Source organism: Hypanus sabinus, chromosome 2 (assembly GCF_030144855.1).
Source record: "Hypanus sabinus isolate sHypSab1 chromosome 2, sHypSab1.hap1, whole genome shotgun sequence".
Classification (NCBI taxonomy): Eukaryota; Metazoa; Chordata; class Chondrichthyes; order Myliobatiformes; family Dasyatidae; genus Hypanus; species Hypanus sabinus.
Genome location: NC_082707.1, coordinates 23,475,031 through 23,491,046, shown reverse-complemented (window position 1 = coordinate 23,491,046; position 16,016 = coordinate 23,475,031). Strand labels below are relative to the sequence as shown.

The 16,016-nt window shown below is 43.4% G+C and overlaps 1 pseudogene; it reads left to right on the top strand.

Moving 5' to 3' along the window:
- Positions 1 to 15,776, top strand: part of LOC132403287 (carboxypeptidase B-like) — a 36,173-nt pseudogene extending 20,397 nt beyond the window's left edge.
- Positions 15,777 to 16,016: the final 240 nt, after the last annotated feature.

The window sequence follows — 16,016 nt, the reverse complement described above, 5'->3', positions numbered from 1 at the left end:
CCAGAGGTGTATTTTTCAGATGCTCCTGGGCAGGGATACAATGTCTGACTCTAGAGCATTACACATGACATAGGTTTCCCATCCATACAGAAACACTTTACAGTAAACAGCAGGACCCTGAGAAGCAGATAAGGGATTCTGAGATGGAAGTCTACAGCTCCCTGAAAGGGACTAAACATGTAGATAAGGTGCTAAAGAAAGCGTTCAACAAACATACTGTACGTCCATCAGTCAATGTGCTGAGTATTAAAATTGTGAAGTCACATTACAATTGTAGAAACATTGGTCGGGTCATATTTGGAGTTTTGTGTAGAGCTCTGGTCACAGTATACAGGAAGGATGTAGAGGCTTTGGAGATAGTGCAGAAGAGGTTCACCAGCCTGTTGCATTAGAAAGTACAACTATCAGCAGGGGTTGCACAAACTTGGAATTTTTTTTTGGAGCATCAGAGGCTGAGGGACAGGCTGATTGAAGAACATAAAATTATGCAGAGCACAGACAAGTTTGATCATATTTTCCCCCAAGCTGGAAATGTGATGTCAGTATTGGTTTATTATTGTCACGTGTCAAGATTACGGTGAAAAGCTTACCTTGCATACTGCTTTTGCAGATCAAATCATTACACAGTGCATTGAGCCAGATTAAAGCAAAACAATAACAATGCAGAATTGAATAGGTACAGAAAAACAGAAGATAAGTAATAAAGTGCAAATTATGAGTTAGAATGTGAGGTCATGAGTCCATCTTATCAGATAAGACGTCCTCTCAAGAGTCTGATAACAGCAGGATAGAAGATGTCCTTGAGCCAAATTGTTGTGTGTTCAGGCTTTTGTATCTTCCTGATAACTGAGGGGGGCTAAGGCACCAGTGACCCCTGTTTCCATCCAAGGGGTCAGTGTGGACATGGTGGAGGATTACAAATACCTGGGGATATGAATGGACAATAAGCTGGACTGGTCAAAGAACACTGAGGCTGTCTACAAGAAGGGTCAGAGCCGTCTCTATTTCTTGAGGAGACTGAGGTCCCTTAACATCTGCTGGACGATGCTGAGGATGTTCTACAAGTCTGTGATGGCCAGTGCTATCACGTTTGCTGTTGTGTGCTGGGGCAGCAGGCTGAGGGTAGCAGACACCAACAGAATCAACAAACTCATTCGGAAAGCCAGTGATGTTGAGGGGGTGGAACTGGACTCTCTGACGGTGGTGTCTGAAAAGAGGATGCTGTCCAAGTTGCATGCCACCTTGGACAATGACTCCCATCCACTCCATAATGTACTGGTTAGGCACAGGAGTACATTCAGCCAGAGACTCATTCCACCGAGATGCAACACTGAGCATCATAGGAAGTCATTCCTGCCTGTGGCCATCAAACTTTACAACTCCTCTCTTGGAGTGTCAGACACCCTGAGCTAATAGGCTGGTCCTGGACTTATTTCCGCCTGGCATGATTAACATTATTATTTAATTATTTATGGTTTTATATTGCTATATTTCTTCACTATTCTTGGTGCGGCTGTAATAAAACCCAGTTTCCCTTGGGATCAATAAAGTATGTCTGTCTGTCTGTTCTACCTGAGGGGAGAGGGGAGAGGGTCCAGGTAGGGTGGGGTCTTTGACCATGTTAGCTGCTGCACTGAGGCAGTGAGAAGTACAGATGGAGCCCATGGAGGAGAGGTTAGTTTTCTGTGCTGTGCTGAGATGTGTCCACAGCTGTCTGTGCTTCCTTGTGGTCACTTCAGAACTGTTGCCATGCCAAGCTGTAATGCATCCAGCAGAATGCTTTCTATGGTGCAGCACTACAAGCACTAGGAATACTAGGGAGCCATAGGATTAAGTTGAAAGGGGGAAAAGTTCAAAGGAGATATCATGGAAAGTTTTTATACGCAGAGGGAGGCAGGTATCTGGGATGTGCTTTCAGGGAAAGTGATGAAGTAGATATGATAGCAATATTTAGGAGGCATTTTGACAGACATGTGAATGGACAGGGAATGATGGGATAGTGATAAGGTTCAGGCAGGGGGATCATGGTCAGTGCAGACTTTGTGCACCGAAGGAGCTCTTCGTGTCCTGTCACATCCTATATTCCGCGTTAGTTGCTGGGAATGGGATTAGTACGGATACACTGGATGGCTAAAGAGTTAGTTCCATGTCGTATCATACAAGCTGGTGCTAGGCTGTGTCTCCACCAAGATCAGGGCTCAGGCCTAGTTGTTCTTCAGGGTTTTTTTAGGTTCATAGGAATGGTTTTGGGGACTGAGGTGGGAGTTAGAGGTCACGTTAGCACTTAGGGACAGGGACGTCAAGAAGTTAGTACTCAGGCTCTAATCCTCAGCTCCATCCTTGAAGGCCAGTGATAATGGTTGTGGTTGGATATTAGGCCAACAGGCCAGGAAGGTTGTTTGGGGTCCTGTCATTGGAGAGTCTGGAGTTCAAGGCATGGAGTCTGGGTCCTGATCTGCGAGTACTGGAAGATCAAAGTCCGGAGATCAAGCAGATACCCAGATCGAAGCCCAAAGGTCAATCAGAAGTCCAGGTGTCTAGGCCCAATGACCCAGGAGACCCGAGTCTGCAAATCTCTGTAAGTTCACAGGAGAAGTCGATGGCCCAGTGCTTGTGAATCCATGAGTGGGCTAGAGGTTGAAGGAGTACTAGAGTGGGAGAACTGGGTATGTGCATGGGTGGGTGGGAGTTAGGAACTGGGGCTTGTTTTGCTGTTGTTGTTTTGTCGCTTGGTGTATTCTGTTTTGATATGTCCTGATGAACATTGTGGGCATGTTACGTTGGCACCAGAATGTGTGGTGGCAGTTGTGGGCTGTCCCCAGTACATCCTTGGGGTGTTGGTTATTAATGCAAATAACACATTTCACTGTATGCTTTGATGTAGATGTGATAAATAAATCTGCATCGGAATCATATAACTCCATAAATCTGTTTTTCTGCTCTCCATGGCTAATGGAGCATTGGTAGAGATTAATTGCTGAGATGAGCCAACAATGTTAATAATTTTCTCATTGTCCAACTATCAGAATAGCAATTAAATGGTCCACCACCATCTAATGGTTTTTATACCTCTCAATTATTTACTTAAACCAGTGACAACATAAACGAAGCAAATACTGTTGGAAATTGCCCTCCAGTTCCTTCAAGCCATACCTGCCTCTCAGACCTGCCTTAGACTTGAAGCTTCCTCTACTGAGTGCAACAATTCTCCATTGTGGCCCTGAAGTCCGGCCACATTCTGTTCTACCAAGTGAATCACCATCCTTAAAGCCGCACAGAAACAGGCCCCTAAGCACAACTTATCAAAAGATTTCTCCAGAAGTACCATTGAGAGAGCATGGAGGCTCCAATGCACAGAATCACAAGAGGCTGCAGAAGGTTGTAGTCAACTCCACGACATGCATTGCCCTCCCCACCGCTGATGACGTCTTCAAAAGGCAGAGCCTCAAGAAGACAGCACCCACCACCAAAACACCCTCGCCATCAGGGAAGCAACATGCTCGCTTCTCATCGGGAAGGGGTATCGGAGGCTGAAGACCTACACTCAGTGACTCAGAAACAATTTCTTCACCGATGCCATCAGCTTTCTGAACAGTCAACAAATACGTGAGCACCACCTCATTTCCTTGCACTGTACTGCTACTGCAGAATAACCTCTGTCACATCATTTAGGTCAGTGATAAAAAAAACTGATTCTGATTCTGCAAGACCATTAGTCCATAAGACCATAAGATATAGGTGCAGAGTTAGGCCATTTGGCCCATCCAGTCTCCTCCAGCATTTCATCACGGCTGATCCAATTTTCCTCTCAGGCCAATCTCCTGCCTTCTTCCTGTATCCTTTCATGCCCTGACCAAACAAGAAACTTTCAACCTCTGCCTTAAATTTACATAAAGACTTGTCCTCCACACCTGCCTGTGGCAAAGAATTCCACAGATTCACCACTCTCTGGCTAAAGAAATTCCTCCTCATCTCAATTCTAAAAGGATGCCTCTCTTTTCTGAGGCTGTGTCCTCCGTTCTTAGACTCTCCCACCATAGGAAACATCCTCTCCACATCCACCCTATCAAGGCCTTTCGCCTTTCAATAGGTTTCAAAGAGATCACCCCTCATTCTTCTGAATTCTCATGAATACAGGCCCAGAGCCATCAAACACTCTTCATATGACAAGCCATTCAATCCTGGAATCATTTTCATGAACTCCTTTGAATCCCCTCCATTACAGCACATCTTTCTTAAGATAAGTGGCCCAAACCTGGTCACAATACTCCAAGTGAGGCCTCACCATACTTTATAAAGCCTCAACATTACATCCTTGTTTTCCTATTCTACTCCTCTTGAAATGAATGCTTAACATTGCATTTGCCTTCCTCACCACAGGTTCAACCTGGAAATTAACCTTCAGGGAATCCTGCACAAGGACTCCCAAGTGCATGACTGTTTGTTTCCCAACACTGTATTCCATCTGCGATTTCTTCGCCCATTCTCCTAATCTGTACTTCAGTTGGATCTCTACTTCCTCCAAAATACCTGTCCCTCCACCTATCTTCGTAGCATCTACGAACTTTGCAACAAAGCCATCAATTTCATTATCCAAATCGTTGACATACATTGTAAAAAGAATTGGTCTAGAAGAAGTATTAGTACGAAGTACCTGAACTAGACAAAGTACAAGTACTTTGTTAGTCCCATAAGCTTGCATTTGGCTTGTACCCCACTGAAAATCCCTCTCTACCTACCTGTATAAATATCTTTTAATTTTCATAATGGTATCTGCCTCTACAAGTTCATTGGATCATGCATTGCTTACACCAGGCACCTGTGTGAAAAATATCCCCTTTCAAATATTTCTCCTTTTACATTAAACCTATGCCCCCTAGGTTTATCTTCTGCCTTGGGGGAAAAAGTCTCCTACTTAATCTGCCCCTCATGATTTTATATACCCATCAGTGCTTTTCAACACACTCTTGCAGAATGTGTCAAACCAGGATCAGATGATCACACATCCTTCCTGCATTCTGACTATTTGGCTCCCTCTGGTGTAAACTATTTACCTGCAAATTTAATTCAAAGTCAAAGTAAATTTATTATCAAAGTACATATATGTCACGAGACACCACCCTGAGATTTAAAACTTTCAGGCATTCACAGTAAAGGGAGTACAATAGAATCCATGCATGCCTGCACACAAAGTGACTAACAACCAAAATGCAAAAGAAAACAAAATGTGCAAATTAAAAGAAATACAGTGGTTTCCTGTAAATTGGAACAAATCGGGACCAGTACATTTTGGCCCAATTAAGCAGCTGTCCCAATCATCCAGAGTTTCATGGAACTGGGCAAAAAGGTATAAAAAAAGACAAACTACTGTTTAACTGTGTAACATAATGTGTATTTAAATGAAATATGGAACAATTTAGAATAGTACCAATATTACTACAGTACTATAAAACTGTGCGATAGTTCATATTAGCTACCAATGGAGGGATTCATAGAGTGTAGGCTGGCATGTTGTTTAGATTGACTGTAAATGAACAAAATCAGTGCAGACACCTCATGCAGATAATGGACTGCCTTCATTGCCTTCCTGCATGAAGAAGTCGTAATCCAACAATAAATTTCCTGGCATCCTGTGTAGTTACTGGTTCAGTTCTGTCACCTTTATCACTTTCTCCATCTTCATATTCTCAACCTTAACGTTTAGATACAATGCTCTCAATGATTGCACCCCCCCCCTCCCCAGTCTTCATTTTCATTGTAACATTTATGATAATTGTTGATGCCTTCATTCTGCATGTTGAAGCTGTGAAATCGTTTCATTTTCACTCCCAGCCGTTTTTGGTCTGAAACCAGGTATGACTTGTGGGAGCGAAGAGATAATTTCGAACAAGGTTGGAGGCAACATCGCATGTATGACAACTCTGGCAGAGTCTGCAAGGCATTACTTCCTACAAAGCAAAACCCAACATCATGAATGGCAGCAATGCTTCACTACAGATGAACTCGATGCCTTCTCTTTCTATGCCCACTTTGAAAGGGAGAATATAACCACAGCTGTGAAGATCCCTGCTGCAGCTGGTAACCCTGTGTTCCTTGACTTAGAGGCCAATGTTAGTCTGTCTTTAAAGAGGGTGAACCCTCTCAAGGCAGAAGTTCCCAACAGAGTACCTGGTAAGGCTCTGAAAATTTGTGTCAACCAACTAGAACTAGAAGTTCCCACTTGCCTCAAAAAAGCAAAAATTATACCAGTGCCAAAGAAGAATACTGTGAGTTGCCTCAATGACTATCGCCCAGTAGCACTCACCACTACAGTAATGCTTTGAGAGGTTGGTCATGACTAGACTGAACTCCTGCCTCAGCAAGGACTTGGACCCACTGCAATTTGCCTATCGCCACAATGGGTCAATGGCAGATGAAATCTCAATGGCTCTTCACATGGCTTTAGACCACCTGGACTACACAAACACCTACGTTAGGATGCTGTTCATTGACTATAGTTCAGCGTTAAACACCATCATTCCCATAATCCTGAATGAGAAGTTACAGAACCCTGGCCTCTGAACCTCTCTCTGCAATTGGATCCTCAACTTCCTAACCTGAAGAACACAATCTGTGCAGATTGGTGATAATATTTCCTCCTAATTGATGATCAACACTGGTGTACATCAGGGATGTGTGCTAGTCCACTGCTCTACTCTCTCTGTACCCATGACTGTGCGGCTAGGCACAGCTCAAATACCATCTATAAATTTGCTGATGATACAACCGTTGCTGGTAGGATCTCAGATGGAGATGAAAAGGAATGAGATATGCCAGCTAGTGGAGTGGTGTCACAGCAAAAACATTGCACTTAATGTCAGTAAGATGAAAGAGCTGATTCTGAACTTTCAGAAGGGTAAGATGGATGAACACATACCAATCCTGATAGAGGGATCAGAAGTGGAGACAGGGAGTAGTTTCAAGTTCCTGAGTGACAAGATCTCTGAGGACCTGACCTGGTCCCAACATATCATTGCAGTTATAAAGAAGGCAAGGCAGCAACCATGCTGCATTAGGAGTTTGGAGAGATTTGGTATGTTGACAAAAACACTCAAAAACTTCTATAGATATACCATAGAGAGCATTCTGACAGGCTGCATCACTGTTTGGTATGGAGGGGCTACTGCACAGGACTGAAAGAAGCTGCAGAGGGTTGTAAATTTAGTTGGCTCCATCTTGGGTACTAGCCTACAAAGTACCCAGGATGTCTCCAAGGAGCGATGTGTCAGAAAAGGACCTCCAGCACCCAGGGCATGTCCTCTTCTCACTGTTACCATCAGAAAGGAGGTACAGAAGCCTGAAGGCACACACGCAGCGATTCAGGAACAGCTTCTTCCCCTCTGCCATCTGATTCCTAAATGGACATTGAACCTGTGAACACAACCTCCCTTTTTTAATATATATTTTTTCTGATTTTGCACAATTTTTAATTTATTCAATATATGTATACTGTAATTGATTGATTGATTTTCTTCTATATTATGTATTGCATTGAACTGCTGCTGCTAAGTTAATGGACTTCATGACACATGCCAATGATAAGAAACCTGATTCTGATTCTGAATTGTCTTAGTGCTTATTTCTCGCCAGCTATCACTGACAAACTGTCCTGCCTGTAAGAGGCTAACCCTTGCACTCATTTCCGTGGCTGTTGAAAAGGGTGTCAGTAGTAAGGGGTTTCTTCTTTATGTTACTGCGTATGGGTATCCATGTTATTCTTCTTTTGGGGTGATATGCTGTCTCATATGGCTGGGAAAACATATGGTTTTGGTGGGGAGACGGAGGGGAGATCGAGAGGAGGACAGACGTGCTGGGAGTGCTCTGGTCGATCACGTCGGGTGGTCCCGAGCTACGAGTCGTGGGGTCAGAGCGGATTACAGGGGAAGAAGGAAGGTCCCAAGCTCCAACTGTGTGTCTACGAAGAAACTGAACTTTGATAAGTCTGGCACCTTTTTTTTTGTTTCCATTCATTCCTTTTTGTATTGTATCCTTATTAATCTCATAGTCCAAGTAAGATTTATGAAGTGTAATTTGTAAAATGTACATTGTGTGCTGGCTGATGATTGATGTTTGAGGCCATATCAGGCGGCATTGCACAGCAACCGTGAGACAAGGTTGAATGGGGGACGGGGTCTCCCCCAGGTACGTACGAGCTGAGATAGTTGAGCATTACACTTTAAGAATGTGGTTCACCAACTTTCCACAATATATCTTTAAATATTTTATAATTTCCATATCCATTGACTGCACCAAGGCTGTTGTATTGGTAGACAGAAATTCCAGCTGGATGTATATCAAACGCTCTATATTTGGGTATGCTGCAAATTGTCAACAAGCAGAATAATTTTGTTTGATTTCCACTGTAGTTTCATATCCCAACTCATCAGCCATTTCTTAAAAATTTCGGACGGCATCCATGCATCCTTATTAGCATAGTATTTGATTGGTAAGCTATCAATTCTTAGTCCCTTAAAGCGTCAAGGTTTAACACTTTCCCCAATAACCAACAATTAACTTTTATCGGATCTTGACATATTTGAACAACACAACACAGTTATGCGATCAAGTGCTCTCTTTGAACTTGATAGTGTTGCATGTTTGTAGCAAAGAGAGCCGTCCAGTGTGGAACCATAAATAAAAGGCCTGTTTCATCGGCATTGTAGGTATCACCTCCACAACATTTTTGAAGCAAGTCAAGGAGTTTTATAGATCTCCATATTCCTGCTCTTCAAGTATCAGCACTACCTTTCTCACCATGTGCTTTCTTGAATTTGATCTGGTGTTTACGTTTCCAAGAACACAACCAACTACTGTTGCATTACAATCTTCATGACCCAGCTTCTTAGCTAGCTCCTTTGATTCGATTTTTAACATTGGTTTACTGACATGCACACCTTGTCCAGTTATTATGGAAAACCATTATTTGAGGGCTCCTTCAACATCTGGATCCTTACTTTCAAATGCTCATTTTTGTGAAGTCTCTATAACGCCTCGTGTAATGCCCAGTTTTCTCACAGTTTACCTTGCTGATGTATCAAGCATGCAATTGTAGCTTTCGGAAGTCCGGTTATCCCTGCCAGCTGATAATAAGAGGAGTTAGGCGGAAGGCTTTCAATTTGGTCCAATAGCGTAATTCTTTCAGCTGGTGTCAAATACATTCATGGCATCTTGACAAGGCTCTCAAAAGTGGTAAGGTAAAATTTCAATTGGCGTCCATTGGGCCAAACGGAAAACGTAATATAAATACTCTCAGCTGTTCACTCAAAGCATGATGTAGTGTCTAACAGCCACACAAGTGCATGTAACTGACCACCTCCTGCCCAAGTTAATGGCATCATGTCCCAAATAAATTAAAGGAATCCCAGCTATTTTATTGATTTGATTTTCTTCCTCGAGAGTTGTCTCAAATAAGTAGTTGTCCAAATTAACCGATAGCCCAATAAGAAAGAAAGATAAGACTGAGAACTTGACTTGGAAATGCATGTATAGGTGGTGGAATCAGTTCAGGATTGAGGTGTGAAGTTATCTAGCGGGTTCAGGAACCTAATGATTGCAGGTTAATAACTGTTCTTGAACCTGTTGGTGCAGGACCGAAGACTCATGTACCACCTTTCTGCTGGCAGCAGTGAGAAGAGAGAATGGCCCGGATGGTCGGGACACCTTGGTGATGGATGCTGCTTTCTTGTGGCAGCACTCCTTGGAGATGTACTCGATGGTGGTGGTTGGGGGCTTTTCCTGTGATGGACTGGGCTGTATCTACCAAGCATTTAACGGTTAAAGAGGCAAAGAGTATCACAAACTAAATACCACAAGCTGAAGAAGGCCAGGCAACCCCACCCCACTTCTTCAGTTCAAAGAGATCCTTGTATTTTTCTTTCCATTCTTGGTGACTTAAAAAGAGGCCGTTCAGCTACTAAGTCTGTAGCCTGAACTCCCAAACTGCTAATAGCAGCTATTTCCCTTCAACCACCCAGTTCTTGAACCAGCCTACAAAATCCCACAATCTTAATCTCTACATCAATATAGCCTCTTTGACCACATTGCAATAAAATGGAATTTATTTTATGCAAATTGTGTTCTTTCTTGTATAAATCATGTATAATTTTTGTTTAACTTAAGTATTCTTTTCTTGCGGGTATTACTTATAGTACACTGTGTGACTGTGATGCACCTGTACAAACATGGACGTGTACATATGACACTGAACTCGCCTTTAAGTCTATGCCAGCTCTCAGAATAATCCAAACAACCCCGTTCCCCACTACTTAAAATTCACATAAGTTTTGATTGCAGAGGGGAGGGTGCAGAGGTTTACCAGGATGTTGCTGGGACTGTAACATTTTAAAAATGAGTGATGATTATATAAGCTAAGGAACAAAGGAGGCTCAGAGGAAACAACTGGAGTAAATAAAATCATGCGGGATTGAGAAAGACTAAGTTGAAAGCACCCATTTTCCTGACCAAACTTCTCTAAAACGGGGGAATATAGATGGGAAGTACTTGGGAGAAAGCTCAGACGGGAGTTGGAGGAGATGTTTTCTTCAACCAGAGGGTGATAGGGGTCTGGAACTCTCTGCCTAGAAAGGGTGGCAGAAATACCACACAGATTAGGAACCACGGCTTGATTCAGTGCTAATTCCCAGAGAAGACTCCAGCAAAATTCCACAGGTGCATGGTGGAGAGCATTCTGTCTGGTTGCTTCATGGCCTGGAATGGAGGCTTCAATGGGCAGGGTCCAATGAGGCTGCAAAGACTCATCCAGCTCTACAATGGGCACTAGCTTCCCCACCATCAAGGACATCTTCAAAAAGCGGTTTCGGAAGAAGGCAGCATCCATCGTTCAAGACCTTCACCTTCACATGCCCTTTTTTCACTACTGCCGTCTGGAAGGAGGTATAGGAGCCTGAATACTCACTCTCAACATTTTAAGAACAGCTCCTTCAAATTGGCTATCATAGTTTTGAACAGTCCATTCACCCATGAGCACCACCAATCTATTCCCCTTTGGCAATATTTTTTTAATTGGAATTTTAGTGACAGGTTCTGGAATTCTTGGGTAGCGGGGTGGAGGTACGTCTCTACCAAAGGAGGTGTAAGGTGCTCCTTCCTTCCGATAGCTTACAGATCACCCTTGGGCAAGGTAGAAAACCTGCTTAGCCCTCCTGATCAGGATCAGATGAAGCCATGGGAGCAGGTGGTGGATGGTCGTATGAGCAGCCGGTGCAGATCAAAAGTCCTGGTCATGCGACCACTGACGCCAGGCAGACAATCTCTGAAGCGTATTGATAATGGCTGGAGTCACTTGTCTTGTAAAGACACTGCCCAGAAGAAGGCAATGTCAACCCAGTTCTGTAGAAAACTTTGCCAAGAACAATCATAATCAAAGACCGTGATCATCCATGCCTTACAACACGGTACATAATGACGATGATGAGTGATAATTCAAAACCTTTTGCCCCTCTTGTACCATCCCCTCAAGGTCTTGTCATAAACATTCTTTGCAACAGTAACACAAGCTGTCCAAGCTGCGTTTCCAGTCACATTCCGATTGGAACAGATGGCACCTTGCTGTCATTCTGGTATTTGAAATGAGCTACTAAAACATCTCAATTTCCAGCTCTTTTTCCTCATTCATAAACTCATCTGAAGACCCATCTAATAAGCCATACACTGACACACGGTGCATCGCCAGTTTAACACATTCTTCCTGTTAATTTTGTTTGGGATCTTGTCATCACTGGCATGGTCAGCCATTTTTACTTACTCAAAATTGTTTTGTCGGCCACTTCAAAAGATTTGGAGAGTTAGCCATATTGCTCAGCCCTGGAATTAGATTTGCAATAGAATTTGAATTTGAATTTAAATTTATTTAAATCTTTCATCCATCCCACAACATGAGGGAGTAAAAATCTAAGCATTATGACTCCATGGCAATGTACAGACATGTGAATTTAAAAGTCTAATGACTTGTAGAAAGAAGCTGCTCCTTTGCCTGTTGGTCCTGGCTTCAATGCTGCAGTAGCATTTGTCAGACGGAAGCAGCTGAAACAGCTTACGGTTGGGGTGACTGGTGTCCTTGTTGATCTTCCAGGCCTCCTTTATGTACCTGCTGCTGTAAATGTCCTCAGCTGAGGGAAGTCCTGATGTGCTGGGCGGTCTGTACCACTCTCTGCAATGCCAGCGATCAAGTTTGGTACAGTTCCCATTTCAGGTGGTGATACAGCCCGTCAGGATGCTCTCAATGGTGCCCCTGAAGAAGGTCTTGAGGATTTGGGAACTCATGCTGATCTTCTTCAGTCGCCTGAGTTGGAAGAGATGCTGTTGCCACACAGCCGGTGTGTACCTTCCAGGGGAGATCTTCAGTGATGTGTGTACCGAGGAACTTGAAACTACTCACCCTCTCAACTGCAGACACATTGATGTTGGTCGGGCCTAGCCTGTCTCCATTCCTTCTGTAATCCACAATCAGCTCTTTTGTTTTTGGGACATTGAGGGAGAGGTTGTTGTCCTGGCACCATGAGGCAGGGTGTTAAACTCTCCTCTGTAGGCCGTCTCATCACTGCTAGAAATAAGGCCAATCAATGTTGTGTCATCCGCAAATTTGATCAGCATATTGGAGCTGCGTGTGGCAGCGCAGTCCTGGGTGTAAAGGGAGCAGAGGAAGGGACTCAGGACACAACCCTGGGGGAGGTCCTGTGTTGACGACCAGAGTGGCAGATGTGAGGGACCCCATCCTTACCACCTATTGGAGATCAGATAAGAAGTCGAGGATCCAGCTGCACAAGGCAGGATGCAGGCCGAGGTTTCTGAGCTTCCTGTCAAGTCTGGAGAAGATTATGGTGTTGAATGCCGAACTGTAGTCCAGGAACAGCATTCTAATGTATGCATCCCTCTTCTGTGAGGTGAGTGAGCGTGGTGTGTAGTGCTGTGGCTATGGCGTCATCGATAGACTGGTTCTTTCGGTAGGCAAATTGTAGAGGGTCCAGTGTGAATGATAGCATGCTGCAGATGTAGACTTTAACCAGCCTCTCAAAGCATCTGCTTATAATGGAGATGAGTGCAATAGGGCGCCAATCGTTCAAACGTGCTACCTTGGTTTTCTTAGGCACAGGAACAATGATGGATGATTTGAAAAGGAGGGCACAACACACCGGGAGAGAGAGAGAGATTAAAAATATCCGTAAACACACCAGTCAGCTGTTCCGCACAAACTTTGAGGACCCCGCCCTGGGATGCAGTTTGGCCCTGCTGGCTCGCAGCAGTGGACACGCTGGAATAGTCGATGTACCACAGCCTTGGAGATGACCAAGGAGCAGGTCTTGTCGGCAGCTCTCTGCAGGGTTCGGTCTTATCAGCCTTGAATAGAGCATAAAAAACAGAGACCAGATTAGAGCAACAGAATTCCTTCCTGAAGAGCATCAGTGAAAGAGCTGCGATCTGATCAAACTCCAACCATTTCATGGGTCATCAAAGTAATGAGTTTTGATTTAGAACCACAGAACATTACAGCACAGAAACAGGCCTTTTGGCCCTTCTTGGCTGTGCCGAACCATTTTTCTTCCTAGTCCCACTGACCTGCACCTGGCCCATATCCCTCCAAACACTTCTCATCCATGTACCTGTCCAAGTTTTTCTTAAATTTTAAAAGTGAGCCCGCATTTACCACTTCATCTGGCAGCTCATTCCACACTCCCACCACTCTCTATGTGAAGAAGACCCCCCCCCTAATGTTCCCTTTAAACTTTTCCCCCTTCACCCTTAACCCATGTCCTCTGGTTTTTTTCTCCCCTAGTCTCAGTGGAAAAAGCCTGCTTGCATTCACTCTATCTATACCTATCATAATTTTATATACCTCTATCGTCTCCCCTCATTCTTCTACGCTCCAGGGAATAAAGACCTAACCTATTCAACCTTTCTCTGTAACTCAATTTCTCAAGTCCTGGCAACATCCTTGTAAACCTTTTCTACACTCTTTCAACTTTATTAATATCCTTACTGTCATTTGATGACCAAAACTGTACACAATACTCCAAATTCGGCCTCACCAATGCCTTATACAACCTCACCATAACATTCCAACTCTTATACTCAATACTTTGATTTATAAAGGCCAATGTACCAAAAGCTCTCTTTACTACCCTATCTACCTGTCGTGCCACTTTTAGGAAATTTTGCATCAGTATTCCTAGATCCCTCTGTTCTACTGCACTGCTCAGTGCCCTACCATTTACCTTGTATGTTCTACCTTGATTTGTCCTTCCAAAGTGCAATACCTCACACTTGTCTGTATTAACTTCCATCTGTCATTTTTCAGCCCATTTTCCCAGCTGGTCCAGATCCCTCTGCAAGCTTTGAAAACCTTCCTCACTGCCCACTGCCTCCAATCTTTAACTTCCAGGTTAATAGCTAAATTTAATTCCACAGTTGCCGAGGTGGGATTATTGCTTATTTACTTTTCCTTCTTTCTTTTTGTATTTGCATAGTTTGTTGTCTTTTGCACATTGGTTGTTTGTCCGTCCTGTTGGGTGTGGTCTATATTGATTCTATTGTGTTGTTGTATTTACTGTGAATGCCCATGAGAAAATGAATCTCTGGGATGAACATGGTGACATACAATTACTTTGATAATACATTTACTTTGAATTTGAACTATATTGTATGCCTTCTGATTTATTTTTATGCTGGTTTTGACTTCCTTTGTCAGAGGCAGTTGCTTCATCCTGCCTTTAGAATATTGCTTCTTCTTTGGATGAACCAACCCTGCATTTTCCAAACTACTTCAAGAAACTCCAGCTACGCCAGTTTAATCATAATCCCTGCCAGTCTCCCCTTCCAATCAACTTTGGCCAGCTTCTCTCTCATGACGTTCTTGTTCTTTTTACTCCACTGCAATACTGATATATCTGTTAGTCCCACTGGACAGCTCTGTGTAACTTCATTACATTACAGTACTGTACAAAATATCCTTTTTGCACTATTAAGTGGAATCATGCAACAATTTGGGAATGAAAAATCAATAGCGACGAAACAACATCGTGCTGCTTTCGCTTTGAATTCTATGACGAAGCTGCTGAAAGTAAGCAAGTTAATCGACCTAAAATAAATCAGCTCTTAATCTTTGTCACTTCTTTCCGTTATCAGTGCAGTCCAGAACAAAATAAGCAAATGAAATCCCGTGCTCATTCTCATTTTGAGCCTTGTACTGAGATGTGAGCCTGAACCCCACGAAATCTTGGATAAAGGATTTGGAAATGGAGCGCTAAACACATACAAGTGATAGAATAGTCTGATAGAACATACCACCAGGCTCAATGACAGCTTCTACCCCCAATGCTGTAAGACTATTCAGTCTTGATCTCACAATCTACCTCTTTGCCCTTATTGCTTGACCTGCACTGCACTTTCTCTATGCATTATATTCTGTATATAGGCTTCACCTTGTGTTCCTCTCTCCCCTCCCCTACCTTGTAAATCTACTCCTCTCCAGTCCTGCCAAAGGGCCTCAGCCCTCAATGCCCACTGTACTCTTCTCCATGGATGCAGCCTGACCGGTTGAGTTCTTCCAGCATTCTGCATGTGTTGCTTGGATTTCCAGCATCTGCAGATTCTCCCGTTTCTGTATTCTGTTGTTGTTTTCCCTTGTACAGGTCTGCAATCCCTTATCCGAAATTCTGAAATCCAAAAACCTCCGAAAACCAAAGTTTTTCTCGCCAACAGCTGACGTCACTCAGGTGTGACGTGGCAGCACCAGCAGAGGCTGCCAGACGTCAGTTGTGGCTCAGCGTTTGTCCTGGTTACATATGCATTTGCTGTTCGCTGATATTTTGTGTTAACTGTTGACTTTGTGTTTAATTTCACTGTGAAAATGTCAAAAAGGGCTGCAGATACCCCTATGGGTAACAATGAGAAAAAGAGAAGGAAGCATCTATCATTATCAATAACACAGTGTTAGGAATTCAGCAACAATAAATAAATAA